Source organism: Ranitomeya variabilis, chromosome 6 (assembly GCF_051348905.1).
Source record: "Ranitomeya variabilis isolate aRanVar5 chromosome 6, aRanVar5.hap1, whole genome shotgun sequence".
NCBI classification, from domain to species: domain Eukaryota; kingdom Metazoa; phylum Chordata; class Amphibia; order Anura; family Dendrobatidae; genus Ranitomeya; species Ranitomeya variabilis.
The window spans coordinates 366,477,398-366,503,431 of NC_135237.1; the positions used below are offsets into that span (position 1 = coordinate 366,477,398).

General features: G+C 48.3%; 8 non-coding genes and 1 pseudogene across 8 annotated transcripts; all 9 read left to right on the forward strand.

Moving 5' to 3' along the window:
* The first annotated feature begins 4,247 nt into the window (after positions 1 to 4,247).
* On the forward strand, positions 4,248 to 4,441 carry LOC143783564 (U2 spliceosomal RNA). The gene has a single exon (XR_013217268.1). It is a non-coding gene; the product is annotated as a U2 spliceosomal RNA (small nuclear RNA).
* A 1,173-nt stretch (positions 4,442 to 5,614) lies between these two features.
* Positions 5,615 to 5,811, forward strand: LOC143783588 (U2 spliceosomal RNA). The gene has a single exon (XR_013217292.1). It is a non-coding gene; the product is annotated as a U2 spliceosomal RNA (small nuclear RNA).
* Positions 5,812 to 6,984: 1,173 nt separating this feature from the next.
* On the forward strand, positions 6,985 to 7,178 carry LOC143783565 (U2 spliceosomal RNA). The gene has a single exon (XR_013217269.1). It is a non-coding gene; the product is annotated as a U2 spliceosomal RNA (small nuclear RNA).
* A 1,173-nt stretch (positions 7,179 to 8,351) lies between these two features.
* On the forward strand, positions 8,352 to 8,542 carry LOC143783553 (U2 spliceosomal RNA). Its single transcript, XR_013217257.1, has one exon. It is a non-coding gene; the product is annotated as a U2 spliceosomal RNA (small nuclear RNA).
* Positions 8,543 to 9,715: 1,173 nt separating this feature from the next.
* Positions 9,716 to 9,909, forward strand: LOC143783566 (U2 spliceosomal RNA). The gene has a single exon (XR_013217270.1). It is a non-coding gene; the product is annotated as a U2 spliceosomal RNA (small nuclear RNA).
* Positions 9,910 to 19,706: 9,797 nt separating this feature from the next.
* Positions 19,707 to 19,922, forward strand: LOC143783602 (U2 spliceosomal RNA; annotated as a pseudogene).
* A 1,173-nt stretch (positions 19,923 to 21,095) lies between these two features.
* On the forward strand, positions 21,096 to 21,292 carry LOC143783589 (U2 spliceosomal RNA). Its single transcript, XR_013217293.1, has one exon. It is a non-coding gene; the product is annotated as a U2 spliceosomal RNA (small nuclear RNA).
* Positions 21,293 to 22,465: 1,173 nt separating this feature from the next.
* LOC143783567 (U2 spliceosomal RNA) lies at positions 22,466 to 22,659 on the forward strand. Its single transcript, XR_013217271.1, has one exon. It is a non-coding gene; the product is annotated as a U2 spliceosomal RNA (small nuclear RNA).
* Positions 22,660 to 23,832: 1,173 nt separating this feature from the next.
* Positions 23,833 to 24,026, forward strand: LOC143783568 (U2 spliceosomal RNA). Its single transcript, XR_013217272.1, has one exon. It is a non-coding gene; the product is annotated as a U2 spliceosomal RNA (small nuclear RNA).
* The last annotated feature ends 2,008 nt before the right edge of the window (positions 24,027 to 26,034 follow it).

Below are 26,034 nucleotides of genomic sequence, written 5' to 3' on the forward strand. Positions count from 1 at the left end.
TGCAGCCCCTCCATACAGGGGCAGTGACAAAGACACGAGCAAATGGTGACGAGGGGGCAGAGGAGAGGGAACAAGGGGGCAAGGAAGACAGGCACTAGGGGACACATGGGGGCTAGGAGGCAGGGGAGAAGGATACAAGGGGTCTAGTGGGCAAGGGAGACTGACACAAGTGGGCAAGGGAGACTGACACAAAGGGCACACGGGGACTAGTGGACAAGAGAGACTGGCACACGGGGACACGGACTAGTGGGCAAGGGAGACTGACACACGGGGAATAGTGGGCAAGGGAGACTGATACAAGGGGACTAGTGGGCAATGGAGACTGACACACGGGGACAAGGGACAAGCACAAGGGGACAAGGGAGACAGGCACAAGGGGACACATAGGTACTAGTGAGCAAGAGACTGACACAAGGGGACAAGGGATACAAGCACAAGGGGACACACAGGGACAAGTGGGAAAGGGAGACTGACACACAGGGACTAGTGGGCAAAGGAGACTGACACAAGCACAAGGGGACAAAGGAGACTGACAGAAGCACAAGGGGACATAGGAGACAGGCACATGGGGACACACAGGGACTAATGGGCAAGGGAGACTGGCACACGGGGACACAAGCATAAGGGAGACAGGCTCAAGGGGACACACAGGGACTAATGGGCAAGGGAGACTGGCACACGGGGACAAGGGACACAAGCATAAGGGGACAAGGGAGACAGGCACATGGGGACACACAGGGACTAATGGGCAAGGGAGACTGGCACATGGGGACACAAGCATAAGGGAGACAGGCTCAAGGGGACTCACGGCCCCCTGACCTGCCAGAGCCGCTTGCAGCTGCGACCGTAGTAGTTACGCCGCTGCCTCACACACACACATACTACAGATATCACACACACACTACAGATATCACACACACACATCATACTACAGATATCACACACACACACATCAGTTATTACACACACTACAGATATCACACACACATCATATTACAGATATCACACACATACTACAGTTATCACACACACACACTACAGATATCACACACACACACAGACATACTACAGATATCACACACACACACATCATACTACAGATATCACACACACACACACACACACTACAGATAACACACACACACACACACACACTACAGATATCACACACACACACACACACACACACTACAGATATCACACACACACACACACATACACACACTACAGATATCACACACACACACATCATACTACAGATATCACACACATACTACAGTTATCACACACACACTACAGATACCACACACACACACCAGAGATACCAGCTCATATACACAACTCACAATCTCCTCTCTGGTACAGGGGTGGCTGATGTAAACCGGCTGCAGCTCCTCAGCTTCTCCTGACTAAGGCTAGTTTCACACTAGCGTCGGGAACAACCCGTCGCTGTGCGTCGGGCCGACGTTCCCGACGCTAGTGTGGTCTCCGCCGCACAACGGGGGCAGCGGATGCATTTTTCCCACGCATCCGCTGCCCCATTGTGAGGTGCGGGGAAGTGCGGGGAGGTGGGGGCGGAGTTCCGGCCGCGCATGCGCGGTCGGAAAAAGTGGACCGTCGGGAGCAAAAAACGTTACATGTAAGGTTTTTTTCTCCCGACGGTCCACTACCACACGCCCAAGCGTCGCAAAACGGACGCGACGTTTGGCAATGCGTCGCAAATGCGTCGCTAATGTTAGTCTATGACGAAAAAACGTATCCAGCAAGAACTTTTGCTGGAATGCGTATTTTCGGCAAAACGACGCATTTGCGACGTATTGCAGTTAACGCTAGTGTGAAACTAGCCTAAAGCGGCTCTGTCCCGCACCTCCCCCCTGCTCTCGCCTTCTGTCCCGGGGTTATTTTGGCTTTCTCTTAAAGGGAACCTGTCACCCCGTTTTTTCCGTATGAGATAAAAATACTGTTAAATAGGGCCTGAGCTGTGCATTGCAATAGTGTATTTTGTGGACCCCGATTCCCCACCTATGCTGCCGAAATACGTTACCAAAGTAGTCGTTTTCGCCTGTCAATCAGGCTGGTCTGGTCAGATGGGCGTGGTGTCTTCCCCCAGATCTTGCTTAGTTTTCCGTTGGTGGCGTAGTGGTGTGCGCATGCCCAAGGTCCCGAATCCACTGCACAGGGGAGTGAAAATAGCGTGATGTGCGACATTTCATTGGTGATCGGTGGGGGCGGCCATCTTCCTTTGGCCGCGCGTGCGCAGAAGCGGCGCTCTGCTGGCCGCGGCTTCAGGAAAATGGCCGCAGGATGCCGCGCGTGCCCAGATGGAGATCGCGGCGGCCATTTTCCTGAAGCAGAGATGCGACACATCGTACACACCCGACTCCGCTCCGTACACCCCCGGCTCCGCTCCGTACACCTCGTACACACACGGCTCCGCTCCGTACACCTCGTACACACACGGCTCCGCTCCGTACACCTCGTACACACACGGCTCCGCTCCGTACACCTCGTACACACACGGCTCCGCTCCGTACACCTCGTACACACACGGCTCCGCTCCGTACACCTCGTACACACACGGCTCCGCTCCGTACACCTCGTACACACACGGCTCCGCTCCGTACACCTCGTACACACACGGCTCCGCTCCGTACACCTCGTACACACACGGCTCCGCTCCGTACACCTCGTACACACACGGCTCCGCTCCGTACACCTCGTACACACACGGCTCCGCTCCGTACACCTCGTACACACCCGGCTCCGCTCCGTACACCTCGTACACACCCGGCTCCGCTCCGTACACCTCGTACACACCCGGCTCCGCTCCGTACACCTCGTACACACCCGGCTCCGCTCCGTACACCTCGTACACACCCGGCTCCGCTCCGTACACCTCGTACACACCCGGCTCTGCTCCGTACACCTCATGCACACCCGGCTCTGCTCCGTACACCTCATACACACCCGGCTCTGCTCCGTACACCTCATGCACACCCGGCTCTGCTCCGTACACCTCATACACACCCGGCTCTGCTCCGTACACCTCATACACACCCGGCTCCGCTCCGTACACCTCATGCACACCCAGCTCTGCTCCGTACACCTCATGCACACCCAGCTCCGCTCCGTACACCTCATGCACACCCAGCTCCGCTCCGTACACCTCATACACACCCGGCTCCGCTCCGTACACCTCATACACACACGGCTCCGCTCTGTACACCTCATACACACACTGCTCTGCTACATCCACCCAAACCCCTCCTGACCTCACACAAAACAAAGCTTACCCTCCTCCGGCATGATGACAAACAGCACTGCACTACTGTCCTGCACTACACGGAAGCCCTTGATCATGTGACTCCAACTCCTCCCCTCCTGTGACCTCATCACAGGTCCTGTGCGCACAGAGCAGTGGCAGCCATAGTAGTGGTGTGCGGCTCTCTGCGGTGGAGGGGCTCTGCTGCGGGTCAAGTGCAGTCCCACCCGTGATCGCGAGTGCACGCGCAGCAGGGCCTGTAAGGAAGAATTATTTAAAGGGCCGGCGGCCCATTTTGTAGCTTAGAGTTCTTAGGAGCCCGCCCAGTCTGCTGGACTGGGTGGGCCCCTAAGCACTGCGGGCCCCGTCGCAATTGCGACCCCTGCGACCGCGGTAGTTACGCCCCTGTCAGTATGCTAGAAGTGTGATTGCAGGTCTGGGTCGTTTGTGTAAGGAGTTGTGTGAGGTGAATCTGTTGTCTTTTGAGCTTTTTATGTTTGGATTGGGTATGTGTGGGGAAAAGGAGAGAGTATTGTGGTTGATGATGACATGTATAAAAGAGGTTTTGTGGGATGTGAGGAATATATATGTGTTTAAAAGGAAGGATATTGAGGTTAAAAACTGTATAAAAATTATTTTGGGAAAATTGTATTTTTGCTTTGTGTGTGATCAGAGGAGGAGAGGGGAGGTGGATGCCGAGGGAATTTGGAAGACTAAAAAGTGGAAACATTTTGTTAATGTACCTTGAGGTGTTTTTTGTTGTTAATAAATTTTCTTGTGTTTTCCAGTGATGATGGGAATGGCGGTGGCACTAAGTGTGTGGCACGCTGTTTTGGGAGATGAGTTCCTTATAGTTTTGGTTACCTGACTGTGGAACTTCCCATCTGAGGAAAAAAAAAAAAAAAAAAAAAAAGCAGCATTAGGCCTTGGTGTGGTGAAAGTGCTAAACCATATCTGGTTATTGCTGCTCGGCCTTTCGGCTGAAATCGTCGTCGTCGTCGCCGCCACTCAAGATCAAGTGTAGCACCTGTTCTTATCAGTTTAATATCTGATACGTCTCCTATTTGGGGACCTTATATTAAATGGATTTTTAGAACAGGGAGATGGAAAAAGAGCTTGCTCTGTCCACTCCACGCATTGAGCGGTTATTGCGGTATCTCCGGGAACAGTGCACTCCTTCTCTGATCCGGCTTCCAAATGCAGATTGAATTGAAATCAGCACAAGTTGTGCTATAACCCATTATGTGAATTCTTTTCAGGGTCAAAGTTGCACATTTCAGATGCCAAATGCATTTTGCTTGATTTAACTTGACCAATTGCAACATTTTCTGTGCGCATTGTTTGCCTCTAGGCATGTCAAGCATTGTATTGCGTTCAATCTGAAATCTATCAATCAATCAATCTCTCTTTACTGGTTGCAACCGGCGTGTGAAGATGTGGACATGTATTTGGCCTTTGTTACAGTGTTGCAAATAGACCAGCTACAAAGTTAGGCCCCTTGCTATCAGTACTTAGTGCTTTCATTTAAGTAGCCCATGAGTAGTTCTGCCATACATACCACATTTGTGACAGCATGATTTCTTTTGGAAAACGTTGTCTCCCTCTTGTGTGGAACACTGACTTTTAAATGTTGGTGCATAGGTATTTAAAAAAAGTTAAAATTGTGTCTGTGCTGATCATGAATATGCTGCCTATCTACACCTGTGTGAGTATTCTAATGCTTTCTAGCAACCAGGTGCGCTGCCTGCATTAGATAGAATCTGCGCGCGGAACCCTCACATGTCACAATGGGCCCTTGGCCATGGTCTGGAACCCTCACGTGTCACAATGGGCTGGAACACTCATGTGTCACAATGGGCCCTTGGCCTATAAAAGGCAGTGCGGTGGCAGTCCTCTTCAGTCTGCTGCTGGACCAGCGGTGGGCAGCATGGTGATATGTAGGCAGCAGGGTCTATACCCCGCCTCAGGGAAGACAGCTGCTCGCTTGTTTGTTTTTTGATTTTCCCTCTCGCACACCACCTCCTGGCACTGAGTAGTGCACATTGGAACAAAGGGGGAGGGTTACAATAGGTGGGGTTATGCAGATTAAAAACAAGTGGCTCACAGCTTGAACAAACAGCAGAACTGTCATTGTGAAGGCGTCCGGTATTCTAAAATGTCCTCCTCAGGGCAATCTTTTGCTCCATCTCCCCAAAGGGTACCAGTGTTAGGCCTTGGTGCGGCACAAGGGCAAAACGCTTTCTGGTTATTGCCTCTCGGCCTTTTGGCTAGGATCAAGGAGCAGCGTTAGGCCTTGGTGTGGTGAAAGTGCTAAACCATATCTGGTTATTGCTGCTCGGTCTTTCGGCTGAAATCGTCGTCGTCGTCGTCGCTGCCACTCAAGATCAAGTGTAGCACCTGTTCTTATCAGTTTAATATCTGATACGTCTCCTATTTGGGGACCTTATATTAAATGGATTTTTAGAACAGGGAGATGGAAAAAGAGCTTGCTCTGTCCACTCCACGCATTGAGCGGTTATTGCGGTATCTCCGGGAACAGTGCACTCCTTCTCTGATCCGGCTTCCAAATGCAGATTGAATTGAAATCAGCACAAGTTGTGCTATAACCCATTATGTGAATTCTTTTCAGGGTCAAAGTTGCACATTTCAGATGCCAAATGCATTTTGCTTGATTTAACTTGACCAATTGCAACATTTTCTGTGCGCATTGTTTGCCTCTAGGCATGTCAAGCATTGTATTGCGTTCAATCTGAAATCTATCAATCAATCAATCTCTCTTTACTGGTTGCAACCGGCGTGTGAAGATGTGGACATGTATTTGGCCTTTGTTACAGTGTTGCAAATAGACCAGCTACAAAGTTAGGCCCCTTGCTATCAGTACTTAGTGCTTTCATTTAAGTAGCCCATGAGTAGTTCTGCCATACATACCACATTTGTGACAGCATGATTTCTTTTGGAAAACGTTGTCTCCCTCTTGTGTGGAACACTGACTTTTAAATGTTGGTGCATAGGTATTTAAAAAAAGTTAAAATTGTGTCTGTGCTGATCATGAATATGCTGCCTATCTACACCTGTGTGAGTATTCTAATGCTTTCTAGCAACCAGGTGCGCTGCCTGCATTAGATAGAATCTGCGCGCGGAACCCTCACATGTCACAATGGGCCCTTGGCCATGGTCTGGAACCCTCACGTGTCACAATGGGCTGGAACACTCATGTGTCACAATGGGCCCTTGGCCTATAAAAGGCAGTGCGGTGGCAGTCCTCTTCAGTCTGCTGCTGGACCAGCGGTGGGCAGCATGGTGATATGTAGGCAGCAGGGTCTATACCCCGCCTCAGGGAAGACAGCTGCTCGCTTGTTTGTTTTTTGATTTTCCCTCTCGCACACCTCCTCCTGGCACTGAGTAGTGCACATTGGAACAAAGGGGGAGGGTTACAATAGGTGGGGTTATGCAGATTAAAAACAAGTGGCTCACAGCTTGAACAAACAGCAGAACTGTCATTGTGAAGGCGTCCGGTATTCTAAAATGTCCTCCTCAGGGCAATCTTTTGCTCCATCTCCCCAAAGGGTACCAGTGTTAGGCCTTGGTGCGGCACAAGGGCAAAACGCTTTCTGGTTATTGCCTCTTGGCCTTTTGGCTAGGATCAAGGAGCAGCATTAGGCCTTGGTGTGGTGAAAGTGCTAAACCATATCTGGTTATTGCTGCTCGGCCTTTCGGCTGAAATCGTCGTCGTCGTCGCCGCCACTCAAGATCAAGTGTAGCACCTGTTCTTATCAGTTTAATATCTGATACGTCTCCTATTTGGGGACCTTATATTAAATGGATTTTTAGAACAGGGAGATGGAAAAAGAGCTTGCTCTGTCCACTCCACGCATTGAGCGGTTATTGCGGTATCTCCGGGAACAGTGCACTCCTTCTCTGATCCGGCTTCCAAATGCAGATTGAATTGAAATCAGCACAAGTTGTGCTATAACCCATTATGTGAATTCTTTTCAGGGTCAAAGTTGCACATTTCAGATGCCAAATGCATTTTGCTTGATTTAACTTGACCAATTGCAACATTTTCTGTGCGCATTGTTTGCCTCTAGGCATGTCAAGCATTGTATTGCGTTCAATCTGAAATCTATCAATCAATCAATCTCTCTTTACTGGTTGCAACCGGCGTGTGAAGATGTGGACATGTATTTGGCCTTTGTTACAGTGTTGCAAATAGACCAGCTACAAAGTTAGGCCCCTTGCTATCAGTACTTAGTGCTTTCATTTAAGTAGCCCATGAGTAGTTCTGCCATACATACCACATTTGTGACAGCATGATTTCTTTTGGAAAACGTTGTCTCCCTCTTGTGTGGAACACTGACTTTTAAATGTTGGTGCATAGGTATTTAAAAAAAGTTAAAATTGTGTCTGTGCTGATCATGAATATGCTGCCTATCTACACCTGTGTGAGTATTCTAATGCTTTCTAGCAACCAGGTGCGCTGCCTGCATTAGATAGAATCTGCGCGCGGAACCCTCACATGTCACAATGGGCCCTTGGCCATGGTCTGGAACCCTCACGTGTCACAATGGGCTGGAACACTCATGTGTCACAATGGGCCCTTGGCCTATAAAAGGCAGTGCGGTGGCAGTCCTCTTCAGTCTGCTGCTGGACCAGCGGTGGGCAGCATGGTGATATGTAGGCAGCAGGGTCTATACCCCGCCTCAGGGAAGACAGCTGCTCGCTTGTTTGTTTTTTGATTTTCCCTCTCGCACACCACCTCCTGGCACTGAGTAGTGCACATTGGAACAAAGGGGGAGGGTTACAATAGGTGGGGTTATGCAGATTAAAAACAAGTGGCTCACAGCTTGAACAAACAGCAGAACTGTCATTGTGAAGGCGTCCGGTATTCTAAAATGTCCTCCTCAGGGCAATCTTTTGCTCCATCTCCCCAAAGGGTACCAGTGTTAGGCCTTGGTGCGGCACAAGGGCAAAACGCTTTCTGGTTATTGCCTCTCGGCCTTTTGGCTAGGATCAAGGAGCAGCGTTAGGCCTTGGTGTGGTGAAAGTGCTAAACCATATCTGGTTATTGCTGCTCGGTCTTTCGGCTGAAATCGTCGTCGTCGCTGCCACTCAAGATCAAGTGTAGCACCTGTTCTTATCAGTTTAATATCTGATACGTCTCCTATTTGGGGACCTTATATTAAATGGATTTTTAGAACAGGGAGATGGAAAAAGAGCTTGCTCTGTCCACTCCACGCATTGAGCGGTTATTGCGGTATCTCCGGGAACAGTGCACTCCTTCTCTGATCCGGCTTCCAAATGCAGATTGAATTGAAATCAGCACAAGTTGTGCTATAACCCATTATGTGAATTCTTTTCAGGGTCAAAGTTGCACATTTCAGATGCCAAATGCATTTTGCTTGATTTAACTTGACCAATTGCAACATTTTCTGTGCGCATTGTTTGCCTCTAGGCATGTCAAGCATTGTATTGCGTTCAATCTGAAATCTATCAATCAATCAATCTCTCTTTACTGGTTGCAACCGGCGTGTGAAGATGTGGACATGTATTTGGCCTTTGTTACAGTGTTGCAAATAGACCAGCTACAAAGTTAGGCCCCTTGCTATCAGTACTTAGTGCTTTCATTTAAGTAGCCCATGAGTAGTTCTGCCATACATACCACATTTGTGACAGCATGATTTCTTTTGGAAAACGTTGTCTCCCTCTTGTGTGGAACACTGACTTTTAAATGTTGGTGCATAGGTATTTAAAAAAAGTTAAAATTGTGTCTGTGCTGATCATGAATATGCTGCCTATCTACACCTGTGTGAGTATTCTAATGCTTTCTAGCAACCAGGTGCGCTGCCTGCATTAGATAGAATCTGCGCGCGGAACCCTCACATGTCACAATGGGCCCTTGGCCATGGTCTGGAACCCTCACGTGTCACAATGGGCTGGAACACTCATGTGTCACAATGGGCCCTTGGCCTATAAAAGGCAGTGCGGTGGCAGTCCTCTTCAGTCTGCTGCTGGACCAGCGGTGGGCAGCATGGTGATATGTAGGCAGCAGGGTCTATACCCCGCCTCAGGGAAGACAGCTGCTCGCTTGTTTGTTTTTTGATTTTCCCTCTCGCACACCTCCTCCTGGCACTGAGTAGTGCACATTGGAACAAAGGGGGAGGGTTACAATAGGTGGGGTTATGCAGATTAAAAACAAGTGGCTCACAGCTTGAACAAACAGCAGAACTGTCATTGTGAAGGCGTCCGGTATTCTAAAATGTCCTCCTCAGGGCAATCTTTTGCTCCATCTCCCCAAAGGGTACCAGTGTTAGGCCTTGGTGCGGCACAAGGGCAAAACGCTTTCTGGTTATTGCCTCTTGGCCTTTTGGCTAGGATCAAGGAGCAGCATTAGGCCTTGGTGTGGTGAAAGTGCTAAACCATATCTGGTTATTGCTGCTCGGCCTTTCGGCTGAAATCGTCGTCGTCGTCGCCGCCACTCAAGATCAAGTGTAGCACCTGTTCTTATCAGTTTAATATCTGATACGTCTCCTATTTGGGGACCTTATATTAAATGGATTTTTAGAACAGGGAGATGGAAAAAGAGCTTGCTCTGTCCACTCCACGCATTGAGCGGTTATTGCGGTATCTCCGGGAACAGTGCACTCCTTCTCTGATCCGGCTTCCAAATGCAGATTGAATTGAAATCAGCACAAGTTGTGCTATAACCCATTATGTGAATTCTTTTCAGGGTCAAAGTTGCACATTTCAGATGCCAAATGCATTTTGCTTGATTTAACTTGACCAATTGCAACATTTTCTGTGCGCATTGTTTGCCTCTAGGCATGTCAAGCATTGTATTGCGTTCAATCCAGTAGCGTAGCTACCAGGGGGGCAGAGGGTGCGGTCGCCCCGGGCCCAGAGCTCAGAGGGGGCCCACCTGGAGCTACGCTACCCTTAACTATATTAGCCTACTTGCACGCCAATATAGTTGAGCTCTGCGGTAGAGCAGGGACAGAATCTCCTTGCACTGCCGCGGTCTGTTCTGTAGAGGAGCATGTACCCGGGGACGCTGGGTGCCGGGCACTGTACCTGCTGCCTCCAGCAGAGTATACTGCAGACACACACATTGCCGGCTGTGTGGTGTCTGCTGAAGAGACGCTGCTTCTTCCCTCCCTGAGCCCTGCATACAGGAGCAGGACAGGAGATAGGACGACGTAGGAGCTCAGGCTGCAGGGGGCTGGAGGTGACTGCACTGCCACTGTGCAGTGAGGAGGAGGCAGGACACTGTTCCCCTCTGAGTCCTGACATGTCCCTGAGGTTTCTTGCATCCGTTTTGCTCTGTCTCTGTCAGTCTCTCTCAGTCTCGCTCTCTGTCTCGCTCTCTGTCTGTCTCGCGCTCTCTGTCTCGCGCTCTCTGTCTTCCTCTCTGTCTTCCTCTCTGTCTCTCTCGCTCTGTCTGTCTTGCTCTCTGTCTCGCTCTCTGTCTCGCTCTCTGTCTCGCTCTCTGTCTCTCTCTGTCTCTCTCTGTCTCGCTCTCTGTCTCGCTCTCTGTCTCGCTCTCTGTCTCGCTTGCTCTGTCTCGCTTGCTCTGTCTCGCTTGCTCTGTCTCACTCACTCTCTGTCAGTCTCGCTCTGTCTCGCTCTCTCTGTCTGTCTGTCTCGCGCTCTGTCTTGCTTGCTCTGTCTCGCTCTCTGTCAGTCTCAGTCTCGCTCTGTCTCGCTCTCTCTGTCTCGCTCTCGCTCATGGTCTGTCTCGCTCATGCTCTGTCTCGCTCTCTGTCTCTCTCGCTCTGTCAGTCTCGCTCTCAGTCTCTGTCTCGCTCACTCTGTCTCGCTGTCTCTCAGTCTCTGTCTCGCTCTCTCTGTCTGTCTCTCTCTTTCTCGCTCACTCTCTGTCTCGCTCTCTGTCTCGTTTGCTCTCTGTCTCGCTCTGTCTCACTCTGTCTCGCTCTCTGTCAGTCTGTCTCGCTCACTCTGTCTCGCTCTCAGTCTCGCTCTCTGTCTGTCTCACTCTCTCTGTCTGTCTCTCTGTCTCGCTCTCTGTCTTGCTCTCTCTGTCTCTCTGACTGTCTCTCTCAGGGTCAGTCACTCTGTCTCTCTGTCAGTCTCTGTCTCTCGCTGTCTCTCTGTCTCAGTCTTTGTCTAGCGCTCTCTCTCAGTTTGTCTCTCAGTCTCTGTCAGTCTCTGTCAGTCTCTCTCTGTCACTCTGGCAGTCTCTCTCTGTCTCAGTCTTTGTCTCGCTCTCTCTGTTTGTCTCTCAGTCTCTGTCTCTCTGTCAGTCTCTGTCTCTCTCAGTCTCTGTCTCTGTCAGTCTCTCTTTGTCACTCTCTGGCAGTCTCTCTCTGTCTCAGTCTTTGTCTCGCTCTCTCAGTTTGTCTGTCAGTCTCTGTCTCAGTCTGTCTCTGTCAGTCTCTCTCTGTCACTCTCTGTCAGTCTCTCTCTGGCTCAGTCTTTGTCTCACTCTCAGTTTGTCTCTGTCTTAGTCTCTCTCTCCATCAGTCTCGCTCTCTCTGTCTCGCTCTCTCAGTCTCGCTCTTTCTCTGTCTCGCTCTGTCTCTGTCAGTGTCTCTGTCTCTCTCTATCTGTCTCTCAATCTCTGTCTCTCTGTCAGTCTCTGTCTCTCAGTCTCTCTTCAGTCTCTGTCTCTCTGTCTGTCTCTCTCAGTCAAGGTCTCGCGCTCTCTGTCTCGCTCTCTGTCTCTCTCAGTCTCGCTCTCTGTGTCTTTCTCTCTGTCTCAGTCTCTCTCTGTGTCTCTGTCTCTGTGTCAGTCTCTCTAAGTCTCTGTCTCTGGCAGTCTCTCTGTCTCTCAGTCTCTGTCTCACTCTCTCTCTCAGTTTGTCCCAGTCTCGCTCTCTCTGTCTTGCTCTCTCAGTCTCTGTCAGTCTCTCTCTGTCAGTCTGTCTCTGTTAGTCTCTCTCTCTGTCTCGCTCTCAGTCTCTCTCTGTCTCTGTTTGTCTGTCAGTCTCTGTTAGTCTCTCTCTCTGTCAGTCTCTCTCAGTCTCTTTGTCTCTCAGTCTCGGTCTCGCTCTCTCTGTCTCTCTCAGTCTCGCTCTCTCTGTCTTTCTGTCTCAGTCTCTCTGTCTTATCTCTCTCTCTCTCTGTCTCTTAGTCTCTCTCTCAGCATCTCTCTCTCTATCTCTTGTAATGTGGTCCTGTAGCTGGGGTCAGGGTCCTATCAGTCCAGTGTGTGTCATCTCATATCAGTAAATACAAGGTAACAAACATGAAAATGCCATTTATATAAACAATAAAAATCCCCATAAAGTTGAGTATAAATATATATGATGAAAAGCCAAATAGAATAAAAATGGGAACAGCCAGTAGGTGAGTATAGACAATCACAATCACATATAGATGCATATGTATACTCAGTCTGAATACCATGGCCTGCAAATGGGGAGAAGGGAAAAAAAAGAAGTGATGACATACAGGGGGGCGCACTTTCTTCTTTCATTGTGATATTTTACCTCCCCCCCCCTTTCTTCTGCTTTCCTCTTTCTTTCCATTCGCCTCTTTAGGGTCTTGTCCAGACATTCCTTTTAGGGTTACCTGGATTCATTCAGGGACCTATTCCCATATGATGGACTCTATACGCATTTACTGGTTGTTTTTATTTTCTGCAATTTGCAGCCCACAGAAAGGGACAGAGTCCAGAATCCAAGGGAGATACAACGTGGGGGCTAATGCAGGGGCCATTATACATTTTCGATTACAGCAGGATCATCTGCTGAGGTTCCCTGTTGTGAATTTGGATTCTGGGCTCCCCCGGTGGCCGCTTGTGGAATTGGACTTGTCATCCTCTTTCCTGTTTCACCTGGTTCCATCAGTAGTGGGTGTCGCTATTTAAGCTCATTTCTCTGGTGGTTTCTTGCCGGTCAACAATGTTATCTGATGCCTCTCAGTGCTTGTTCCTGCTTCTAGACTACTACTAGATAAGTTGGACTTTTGTCCATGTTTTGTTTTGCCTATTTGTTCCAGTTCACAGCTGAAGTTTTGTTACTGTGTCTGGAAAGCTCTCGTTGATCAGGGATTGCTACTCTGGCGTTATGAGTTAATGCCAGAGTTTAAGGTAATCTCTGGATGGTGTTTTGTTAGTGTTTTTCTGCTGACCATGAAAGTATACTATCTGTCTTCTGCTATCTAGTAAGCGGACCTCAAATTTGCTAAGACTATTTTCCTGCTGCGTTTGTTGTTTCATCTGAACTCACCGTCATTATATGTGGGGGGCTACTGTCTTCTTTGGAATATTTCTCTAGAGGTGAGCCAGGTCTTATATTTCCCTCTGCTAGCTATTTAGGTCTTAGGCCAGAGCTGGGCATCTAGCGATAAATAGGAAATGCTACCTGGCTATTTCTAGTTGCGCGGCAGGCTTAGGTCATGGTCAGTATAGTTCCATCTTCCGAGAGCTTGTCCCTCTATAGGCTTGCTATGATCTCTGCCTGCAGAGATCATGACAGTTTGACCGGCCAATAAAGTGTTAAAGACCCAGGTTGAGAAAGGAGAGTTATAAGAAGTCTGCTGGAATTTTTTTTTTTTTTTTTTTTCCTCCAGTCTGCCTTGCTGCAGTCTTTTTTCTCTCTCTCCTCCTAATCTCTGTATGGCTCTGTGTGCACCTGACAATAATGGATCTCCAGAGTGTAACTACGGGTTTGAATAATCTCATCACGAAAGTACAAAATTTACAAGATTTTGTGGTACATGCTCCGGTATCTGAGCCGAGAATTCCTTTGCCGGAGTTCTTCACAGGGAATAGAGCTAGCTTCCAGAATTTCCGAAATAATTGTAAGCTTTATTTGTCCCTGAAGTCTCGTTCAGCTGGAGACCCTGCTCAGCAGGTTAGGATTGTGATTTCCTTGCTCAGGGGTGACCCTCAAGATTGGGCCTTCTCATTGCCAGCAGGGGATCCTGCGTTACGCGATGTGGATGCGTTTTTTCTGGCCTTGGGCTTGCTTTATGAGGAACCTCATTTGGAACTTCAGGCAGAAAAAACTTTGATGGCACTATCTCAGGGGCAAGACGAAGCTGAAGTTTTCTGCCAAAAATTCCGTAAATGGTCTGTGCTTACTCAGTGGAATGAGTGCGCCTTGGCGGCAACTTTCAGAGAAGGTCTCTCTGATGCCGTTAAGGATGTTATGGTGGGGTTCCCTGTGCCTGCAGGTCTGAATGAGTCCATGACAATGGCTATTCAGATTGATAGGCGTCTGCGGGAGCGCAAACCGGTGCACCATCTGGCGGTGTCTATGGAAAAGACGCCAGAAAGTATACAGTGTGATAGAATTCTGTCCAGGAGCGAGCGACAGAATTTTAGACGGAAGAATGGATTGTGTTTCTATTGTGGGGATTCTACTCATGTTATATCAGCATGCTCTAGGCGTACAAAGAAGCTTGATAAGTCTGTTTCCATTGGCACCATTCAGTCTAAGTTTATTTTGTCTGTAACCCTGATTTGCTCTTTGTCATCCATTGCCACGGACGCCTATGTTGACTCTGGCGCCGCTCTGAGTCTTATGGATTGGTCCTTTGCCAATCGTTGTGGTTTTGATTTAGAGCCTTTGGAGACTCTTATTCCTCTGAAGGGGATTGACTCCACCCCATTGGCTAATAATAAACCACAATACTGGACACAAGTAACCATGCGTATCAATCCGGATCACCAGGAGATTATTCGTTTCCTGGTGCTGTATAATTTACATGACGATTTGGTACTGGGATTGCCATGGTTGCAGTCTCACAACCCAGTCTTGGACTGGAGAGCAATGTCTGTGTTGAGCTGGGGATGTAAGGGTATTCATGGGGACTTACCTTTGGTTTCTATTTCGTCGTCCATTCCCTCTGAAGTCCCTGAGTTCCTCTCTGATTATCAAGATGTCTTTGACGAACCCAAGCTTGGGTCGTTACCTCCGCACCGTGAGTGCGATTGTGCCATAGATTTGATACCGGGTTGTAAATATCCCAAGGGTCGTTTGTTTAATCTGTCTGTGCCGGAACATGCTGCTATGCGGGAATATATAAAGGAGTCTTTGGAAAAGGGACATATTCGTCCATCTTCTTCTCCCTTGGGAGCTGGGTTTTTCTTTGTCTCAAAAAAAGACGGCTCTTTGAGACCATGTATTGATTATCGGCTTCTGAATAAGATCACTGTTAAGTATCAATACCCATTGCCTTTGCTTACTGATTTGTTTGCTCGTATAGAGGGTGCTAAGTGGTTCTCTAAAATTGATCTTCGTGGGGCGTATAATTTGGTGCGGATCAGGCAGGGGGATGAGTGGAAGACCGCATTTAATACGCCCGAGGGCCACTTTGAGTATTTGGTCATGCCTTTTGGTCTTTCTAATGCCCCTTCAGTTTTCCAGTCTTTTATGCATGATATTTTCCGCGATTTTCTGGATAAATTTATGATAATATATCTGGATGATATTCTGATTTTTTCTGATGACTGGGACTCTCATGTCCAGCAGGTCAGGAGAGTTTTTCAGGTTCTGCGGTCTAATTCTTTATGTGTGAAGGGGTCTAAGTGCGTTTTTGGGGTCCAGAAAATTTCCTTTTTGGGGTATATTTTTTCTCCCTCTTCCATTGAGATGGATCCCGTCAAGGTGCAAGCTATTTGTGACTGGACTCAGCCCTCCTCTCTTAAGGGTCTTCAGAGATTTTTGGGCTTTGCCAACTTTTACCGCCGATTTATTGCTGGTTTTTCGGATGTCGTTAAACCACTGACTGATTTGACCAGACAAGGCGCTGATGTTGCTAATTGGTCCCCTCATGCTGTAGAGGCCTTTCAGGAGCTTAAGCGCCGTTTTGCCTCTGCCCCTGTGTTGCGTCAGCCTGATGTGAATCTGCCTTTTCAGGTTGAGGTTGACGCTTCGGAGATCGGAGCTGGGGCAGTGTTGTCGCAGAAAGGTTCCGACTGCTCCGTCATTAGGCCTTGTGCCTTCTTTTCTCGCAAATTTTCGCCCGCAGAGCGGAATTATGATGTTGGGAATCGGGAGCTTTTGGCCATGAAGTGGGCGTTTGAGGAGTGGCGCCATTGGCTCGAGGGGGCTAGGCATCAGGTGGTGGTATTGACTGACCACAAAAATTTGATTTATCTTGAGACTGCCAGACGCCTGAATCCTAGACAGGCGCGCTGGTCTTTATTTTTTTCTCGCTTTATTTTTGTGGTGTCATACCTACCCGGTTCTAAGAATGTTAAGGCAGATGCCCTTTCTAGGAGTTTTGACCCGGACTCTCCTGGTAATTCTGAACCCACAGGTATCCTTAGGGAGGGAGTAATTTTGTCGGCCGTTTCTCCTGATCTGCGGCGGTCCTTGCAAGAGTTTCAGGCGGATAGACCGGATCGTTGTCCGCCTGATAGACTGTTTGTTCCGGATGATTGGACCAGCAGAGTCATCTCTGAGGTACATTCTTCTGCATTGGCAGGTCATCCCGGAATTTTTGGTACCAGGGATTTGGTGGCAAGATCCTTCTGGTGGCCTTCCCTGTCACGAGATGTGCGAGTCTTTGTGCAGTCATGTGACGTTTGTGCTCGGGCCAAGTCTTGTAGTTCTCGGGCTAGCGGACTGCTGTTGCCCTTGCCTATTCCTAAGAGGCCTTGGACACACATCTCGATGGATTTTATTTCAGATCTGCCTGTTTCCCAGAAGATGTCTGTCATCTGGGTGGTCTGTGACCGTTTCTCTAAAATGGTCCATTTGGTTCCTCTGCCCAAGTTGCCTTCTTCTTCTGAGTTGGTTCCTCTGTTTTTTCAGAATGTTGTCCGATTGCACGGTATTCCTGAGAATATTGTTTCTGACAGAGGTACCCAATTTGTGTCTAGATTTTGGCGGGCATTCTGTGCTAGGATGGGCATAGATTTGTCTTTTTCATCTGCTTTTCACCCTCAGACTAATGGCCAGACCGAGCGGACTAATCAGACCCTGGAGACATATCTGAGGTGTTTTGTCTCTGCTGACCAGGATGATTGGGTTGCTTTTTTGCCATTGGCAGAGTTCGCCCTCAATAATCGGGCCAGCTCTTCCACCTTGGTGTCCCCGTTTTTCTGTAATTCGGGGTTTCACCCTCGATTTTCCTCCGGTCAGGTGGAATCCTCGGATTGTCCTGGAGTGGATGCGGTGGTGGAGAGATTGCATCACATCTGGGGGCAGGTTATGGACAATTTGAAGTTGTCCCAGGAGAAGACTCAGCGTTTTGCCAACCGTCATCGTCGTGTTGGTTCTCGGCTTTGTGTTGGAGATTTGGTGTGGTTGTCTTCTCGTTTTGTCCCTATGAGGGTCTCTTCTCCTAAGTTTAAACCTCGGTTCATCGGCCCTTATAGAATATTGGAGATTCTTAATCCTGTTTCTTTCCGTTTGGACCTCCCTGCGTCCTTTTCCATTCATAACGTTTTTCATCGGTCGTTATTGCGCAGGTATGAGGTACCTGTGGTACCTTCAGTTGAGCCTCCTGCTCCGGTGTTGGTTGAGGGTGAGTTGGAGTACGTTGTGGAGAAAATTTTGGACTCTCGTGTTTCCAGACGGAGACTCCAGTATCTGGTCAACTGGAAGGGTTACGGCCAGGAGGATAATTCTTGGGTCAATGCATCTGATGTTCATGCTTCTGATCTTGTTCGTGCCTTCCATAGGGCTCATCCTGGTCGCCCTGGTGGATCTGGTGAGGGTTCGGTGCCCCCTCCTTGAGGGGGGGGTACTGTTGTGAATTTGGATTCTGGGCTCCCCCGGTGGCCGCTTGTGGAATTGGACTTGTCATCCTCTTTCCTGTTTCACCTGGTTCCATCAGTAGTGGGTGTCGCTATTTAAGCTCATTTCTCTGGTGGTTTCTTGCCGGTCAACAATGTTATCTGATGCCTCTCAGTGCTTGTTCCTGCTTCTAGACTACTACTAGATAAGTTGGACTTTTGTCCATGTTTTGTTTTGCCTATTTGTTCCAGTTCACAGCTGAAGTTTTGTTACTGTGTCTGGAAAGCTCTCGTTGATCAGGGATTGCTACTCTGGCGTTATGAGTTAATGCCAGAGTTTAAGGTAATCTCTGGATGGTGTTTTGTTAGTGTTTTTCTGCTGACCATGAAAGTATACTATCTGTCTTCTGCTATCTAGTAAGCGGACCTCAAATTTGCTAAGACTATTTTCCTGCTGCGTTTGTTGTTTCATCTGAACTCACCGTCATTATATGTGGGGGGCTACTGTCTTCTTTGGAATATTTCTCTAGAGGTGAGCCAGGTCTTATATTTCCCTCTGCTAGCTATTTAGGTCTTAGGCCAGAGCTGGGCATCTAGCGATAAATAGGAAATGCTACCTGGCTATTTCTAGTTGCGCGGCAGGCTTAGGTCATGGTCAGTATAGTTCCATCTTCCGAGAGCTTGTCCCTCTATAGGCTTGCTATGATCTCTGCCTGCAGAGATCATGACAGTTCCCCTTATACCCATGATTAAAGTGTGCCACCATAGTTGTAATCAAGGGTTAGGGGCCCTCTCAGATGGTTCGCCCCCCCTGAGCTGAACCCTTAGCTACGCCTCTGGTTCAATCTGAAATCTATCAATCAATCAATCTCTCTTTACTGGTTGCAACCGGCGTGTGAAGATGTGGACATGTATTTGGCCTTTGTTACAGTGTTGCAAATAGACCAGCTACAAAGTTAGGCCCCTTGCTATCAGTACTTAGTGCTTTCATTTAAGTAGCCCATGAGTAGTTCTGCCATACATACCACATTTGTGACAGCATGATTTCTTTTGGAAAACGTTGTCTCCCTCTTGTGTGGAACACTGACTTTTAAATGTTGGTGCATAGGTATTTAAAAAAAGTTAAAATTGTGTCTGTGCTGATCATGAATATGCTGCCTATCTACACCTGTGTGAGTATTCTAATGCTTTCTAGCAACCAGGTGCGCTGCCTGCATTAGATAGAATCTGCGCGCGGAACCCTCACATGTCACAATGGGCCCTTGGCCATGGTCTGGAACCCTCACGTGTCACAATGGGCTGGAACACTCATGTGTCACAATGGGCCCTTGGCCTATAAAAGGCAGTGCGGTGGCAGTCCTCTTCAGTCTGCTGCTGGACCAGCGGTGGGCAGCATGGTGATATGTAGGCAGCAGGGTCTATACCCAGCCTCAGGGAAGACAGCTGCTCGCTTGTTTGTTTTTTGATTTTCCCTCTCGCACACCTCCTCCTGGCACTGAGTAGTGCACATTGGAACAAAGGGGGAGGGTTACAATAGGTGGGGTTATGCAGATTAAAAACAAGTGGCTCACAGCTTGAACAAACAGCAGAACTGTCATTGTGAAGGCGTCCGGTATTCTAAAATGTCCTCCTCAGGGCAATCTTTTGCTCCATCTCCCCAAAGGGTACCAGTGTTAGGCCTTGGTGCGGCACAAGGGCAAAACGCTTTCTGGTTATTGCCTCTTGGCCTTTTGGCTAGGATCAAGGAGCAGCATTAGGCCTTGGTGTGGTGAAAGTGCTAAACCATATCTGGTTATTGCTGCTCGGCCTTTCGGCTGAAGTCGTCGTCGTCGCCGCCACTCAAGATCAAGTGTAGCACCTGTTCTTATCAGTTTAATATCTGATACGTCTCCTATTTGGGGACCTTATATTAAATGGATTTTTAGAACAGGGAGATGGAAAAAGAGCTTGCTCTGTCCACTCCATGCATTGAGCGGTTATTGCGGTATCTCCGGGAACAGTGCACTCCTTCTCTGATCCGGCTTCCAAATGCAGATTGAATTGAAATCAGCACAAGTTGTGCTATAACCCATTATGTGAATTCTTTTCAGGGTCAAAGTTGCACATTTCAGATGCCAAATGCATTTTGCTTGATTTAACTTGACCAATTGCAACATTTTCTGTGCGCATTGTTTGCCTCTAGGCATGTCAAGCATTGTATTGCGTTCAATCTGAAATCTATCAATCAATCAATCTCTCTTTACTGGTTGCAACCGGCGTGTGAAGATGTGGACATGTATTTGGCCTTTGTTACAGTGTTGCAAATAGACCAGCTACAAAGTTAGGCCCCTTGCTATCAGTACTTAGTGCTTTCATTTAAGTAGCCCATGAGTAGTTCTGCCATACATACCACATTTGTGACAGCATGATTTCTTTTGGAAAACGTTGTCTCCCTCTTGTGTGGAACACTGACTTTTAAATGTTGGTGCATAGGTATTTAAAAAAAGTTAAAATTGTGTCTGTGCTGATCATGAATATGCTGCCTATCTACACCTGTGTGAGTATTCTAATGCTTTCTAGCAACCAGGTGCGCTGCCTGCATTAGATAGAATCTGCGCGCGGAACCCTCACATGTCACAATGGGCCCTTGGCCATGGTCTGGAACCCTCACGTGTCACAATGGGCTGGAACACTCATGTGTCACAATGGGCCCTTGGCCTATAAAAGGCAGTGCGGTGGCAGTCCTCTTCAGTCTGCTGCTGGACCAGCGGTGGGCAGCATGGTGATATGTAGGCAGCAGGGTCTATACCCCGCCTCAGGGAAGACAGCTGCTCGCTTGTTTGTTTTTTGATTTTCCCTCTCGCACACCACCTCCTGGCACTGAGTAGTGCACATTGGAACAAAGGGGGAGGGTTACAATAGGTGGGGTTATGCAGATTAAAAACAAGTGGCTCACAGCTTGAACAAACAGCAGAACTGTCATTGTGAAGGCGTCCGGTATTCTAAAATGTCCTCCTCAGGGCAATCTTTTGCTCCATCTCCCCAAAGGGTACCAGTGTTAGGCCTTGGTGCGGCACAAGGGCAAAACGCTTTCTGGTTATTGCCTCTCGGCCGTTTGGCTAGGATCAAGGAGCAGCGTTAGGCCTTGGTGTGGTGAAAGTGCTAAACCATATCTGGTTATTGCTGCTCGGTCTTTCGGCTGAAATCGTCGTCGTCGTCGTCGCTGCCACTCAAGATCAAGTGTAGCACCTGTTCTTATCAGTTTAATATCTGATACGTCTCCTATTTGGGGACCTTATATTAAATGGATTTTTAGAACAGGGAGATGGAAAAAGAGCTTGCTCTGTCCACTCCACGCATTGAGCGGTTATTGCGGTATCTCCGGGAACAGTGCACTCCTTCTCTGATCCGGCTTCCAAATGCAGATTGAATTGAAATCAGCACAAGTTGTGCTATAACCCATTATGTGAATTCTTTTCAGGGTCAAAGTTGCACATTTCAGATGCCAAATGCATTTTGCTTGATTTAACTTGACCAATTGCAACATTTTCTGTGCGCATTGTTTGCCTCTAGGCATGTCAAGCATTGTATTGCGTTCAATCTGAAATCTATCAATCAATCAATCTCTCTTTACTGGTTGCAACCGGCGTGTGAAGATGTGGACATGTATTTGGCCTTTGTTACAGTGTTGCAAATAGACCAGCTACAAAGTTAGGCCCCTTGCTATCAGTACTTAGTGCTTTCATTTAAGTAGCCCATGAGTAGTTCTGCCATACATACCACATTTGTGACAGCATGATTTCTTTTGGAAAACGTTGTCTCCCTCTTGTGTGGAACACTGACTTTTAAATGTTGGTGCATAGGTATTTAAAAAAAGTTAAAATTGTGTCTGTGCTGATCATGAATATGCTGCCTATCTACACCTGTGTGAGTATTCTAATGCTTTCTAGCAACCAGGTGCGCTGCCTGCATTAGATAGAATCTGCGCGCGGAACCCTCACATGTCACAATGGGCCCTTGGCCATGGTCTGGAACCCTCACGTGTCACAATGGGCTGGAACACTCATGTGTCACAATGGGCCCTTGGCCTATAAAAGGCAGTGCGGTGGCAGTCCTCTTCAGTCTGCTGCTGGACCAGCGGTGGGCAGCATGGTGATATGTAGGCAGCAGGGTCTATACCCCGCCTCAGGGAAGACAGCTGCTCGCTTGTTTGTTTTTTGATTTTCCCTCTCGCACACCTCCTCCTGGCACTGAGTAGTGCACATTGGAACAAAGGGGGAGGGTTACAATAGGTGGGGTTATGCAGATTAAAAACAAGTGGCTCACAGCTTGAACAAACAGCAGAACTGTCATTGTGAAGGCGTCCGGTATTCTAAAATGTCCTCCTCAGGGCAATCTTTTGCTCCATCTCCCCAAAGGGTACCAGTGTTAGGCCTTGGTGCGGCACAAGGGCAAAACGCTTTCTGGTTATTGCCTCTTGGCCTTTTGGCTAGGATCAAGGAGCAGCATTAGGCCTTGGTGTGGTGAAAGTGCTAAACCATATCTGGTTATTGCTGCTCGGCCTTTCGGCTGAAATCGTCGTCGTCGTCGCCGCCACTCAAGATCAAGTGTAGCACCTGTTCTTATCAGTTTAATATCTGATACGTCTCCTATTTGGGGACCTTATATTAAATGGATTTTTAGAACAGGGAGATGGAAAAAGAGCTTGCTCTGTCCACTCCACGCATTGAGCGGTTATTGCGGTATCTCCGGGAACAGTGCACTCCTTCTCTGATCCGGCTTCCAAATGCAGATTGAATTGAAATCAGCACAAGTTGTGCTATAACCCATTATGTGAATTCTTTTCAGGGTCAAAGTTGCACATTTCAGATGCCAAATGCATTTTGCTTGATTTAACTTGACCAATTGCAACATTTTCTGTGCGCATTGTTTGCCTCTAGGCATGTCAAGCATTGTATTGCGTTCAATCTGAAATCTATCAATCAATCAATCTCTCTTTACTGGTTGCAACCGGCGTGTGAAGATGTGGACATGTATTTGGCCTTTGTTACAGTGTTGCAAATAGACCAGCTACAAAGTTAGGCCCCTTGCTATCAGTACTTAGTGCTTTCATTTAAGTAGCCCATGAGTAGTTCTGCCATACATACCACATTTGTGACAGCATGATTTCTTTTGGAAAACGTTGTCTCCCTCTTGTGTGGAACACTGACTTTTAAATGTTGGTGCATAGGTATTTAAAAAAAGTTAAAATTGTGTCTGTGCTGATCATGAATATGCTGCCTATCTACACCTGTGTGAGTATTCTAATGCTTTCTAGCAACCAGGTGCGCTGCCTGCATTAGATAGAATCTGCGCGCGGAACCCTCACATGTCACAATGGGCCCTTGGCCATGGTCTGGAACCCTCACGTGTCACAATGGGCTGGAACACTCATGTGTCACAATGGGCCCTTGGCCTATAAAAGGCAGTGCGGTGGCAGTCCTCTTCAGTCTGCTGCTGGACCAGCGGTGGGCAGCATGGTGATATGTAGGCAGCAGGGTCTATACCCCGCCTCAGGGAAGACAGCTGCTCGCTTGTTTGTTTTTTGATTTTCCCTCTCGCACACCTCCTCCTGGCACTGAGTAGTGCACATTGGAACAAAGGGGGAGGGTTACAATAGGTGGGGTTATGCAGATTAAAAACAAGTGGCTCACAGCTTGAACAAACAGCAGAACTGTCATTGTGAAGGCGTCCGGTATTCTAAAATGTCCTCCTCAGGGCAATCTTTTGCTCCATCTCCCCAAAGGGTACCAGTGTTAGGCCTTGGTGCGGCACAAGGGCAAAACGCTTTCTGGTTATTGCCTCTTGGCCTTTTGGCTAGGATCAAGGAGCAGCATTAGGCCTTGGTGTGGTGAAAGTGCTAAACCATATCTGGTTATTGCTGCTCGGCCTTTCGGCTGAAATCGTCGTCGTCGTCGCCGCCACTCAAGATCAAGTGTAGCACCTGTTCTTATCAGTTTAATATCTGATACGTCTCCTATTTGGGGACCTTATATTAAATGGATTTTTAGAACAGGGAGATGGAAAAAGAGCTTGCTCTGTCCACTCCACGCATTGAGCGGTTATTGCGGTATCTCCGGGAACAGTGCACTCCTTCTCTGATCCGGCTTCCAAATGCAGATTGAATTGAAATCAGCACAAGTTGTGCTATAACTAGTGTTGAGCGATACCGTCCGATACTTGAAAGTATCGGTATCGGAAAGTATCGGCCGATACCGGCAAAATATCGGATCCAATCCGATACCGATACCCGATACCAATACAAGTCAATGGGACTCAGGTATCGGACGGTATTCCTGATGGTTCCCAGGGTCTGAAGGAGAGGAAACTCTCCTTCAGGCCCTGGGAACCATATAAATGTGTAAAATAAAGAATTAAAATAAAAAATATCGCTATACTCACCTGTCCGACGCAGCCGGGACCTCGGCGATTGTAAGCGGCAGCGTTGTTTCTTTAAAATTCGCGCTTTTACTTGCTTACGTGAATTCCCGGCTTCTGATTGGTCAGGGCGGCCATGTTGCCGGGACTCGGACCAATCACAGCAAGCCGTGACGAAATTACGTCACGGCTTGCTGTGATTGGTCCGCGTCCCGGCAATATGGCGCCGTGACCAATCACAAGCCGTGACGTCACGGGAGGCTGGACACGCGCGCTTTTCAAAATAAGCGCGTGTCCAGCCTCCCGTGACGTCACGGCTTGTGATTGGTTAATGGCGGCCATGTTCCTGGGACGCGGACCAATCACAGCAAGCCGTGACGTAATTTCGTCACGGCTTGCTGTGATTGGTCCGCATCCCGGCAATATGGCGCCGTGACCAATCACAAGCCGTGACGTCACGGGAGGCTGGACACGCGCGCTTTTCAAAATAAGCGCGTGTCCAGCCTCCCGTGACGTCACGGCTTGTGATTGGTTAATGGCGGCCATGTTCCTGGGACGCGGACCAATCACAGCAAGCCGTGACGTAATTTCGTCACGGCTTGCTGTGATTGGTCCGCATCCCGGCAATATGGCGCCGTGACCAATCACAAGCCGTGACGTCACGGGAGGCTGGACACGCGCGCTTTTCAAAATAAGCGCGTGTCCAGCCTCCCGTGACGTCACGGCTTGTGATTGGTTAATGGCGGCCATGTTGCCGGGACGCGGACCAATCACAGCAAGCCGTGACGTAATTTCGTCACGGCTTGCTGTGATTGGTCCGCGTCCCGGCAACATGGCCGCCCTGACCAATCAGAAGCCGGGAATTCACGTAAGCAAGTAAAAGCGCGAATTTTAAACAAACAACGCTGCCGGTTCCTTCGCTGAGGTCCCGGCTGCGTCGGACAGGTGAGTATAGCGATTTTTTTTATTTTAATTCTTTCTTTTACACCTTTTTACATTAATGTTGTTTCGATACCGATATCCGATATTACAAAAATATCGGATCTCGGTATCGGAAATTCCGATACAGCAAGTATCGGCCGATACCCGATACTTGCAGCATCGGAATGCTCAACACTAGCTATAACCCATTATGTGAATTCTTTTCAGGGTCAAAGTTGCACATTTCAGATGCCAAATGCATTTTGCTTGATTTAACTTGACCAATTGCAACATTTTCTGTGCGCATTGTTTGCCTCTAGGCATGTCAAGCATTGTATTGCGTTCAATCTGAAATCTATCAATCAATCAATCTCTCTTTACTGGTTGCAACCGGCGTGTGAAGATGTGGACATGTATTTGGCCTTTGTTACAGTGTTGCAAATAGACCAGCTACAAAGTTAGGCCCCTTGCTATCAGTACTTAGTGCTTTCATTTAAGTAGCCCATGAGTAGTTCTGCCATACATACCACATTTGTGACAGCATGATTTCTTTTGGGAAACGTTGTCTCCCTCTTGTGGAACACTGACTTTTAAATGTTGGTGCATAGGTATTTAAAAAAAGTTAAAATTGTGTCTGTGCTGATCATGAATATGCTGCCTATCTACACCTGTGTGAGTATTCTAATGCTTTCTAGCAACCAGGTGCGCTGCCTGCATTAGATAGAATCTGCGCGCGGAACCCTCACATGTCACAATGGGCCCTTGGCCATGGTCTGGAACCCTCACGTGTCACAATGGGCTGGAA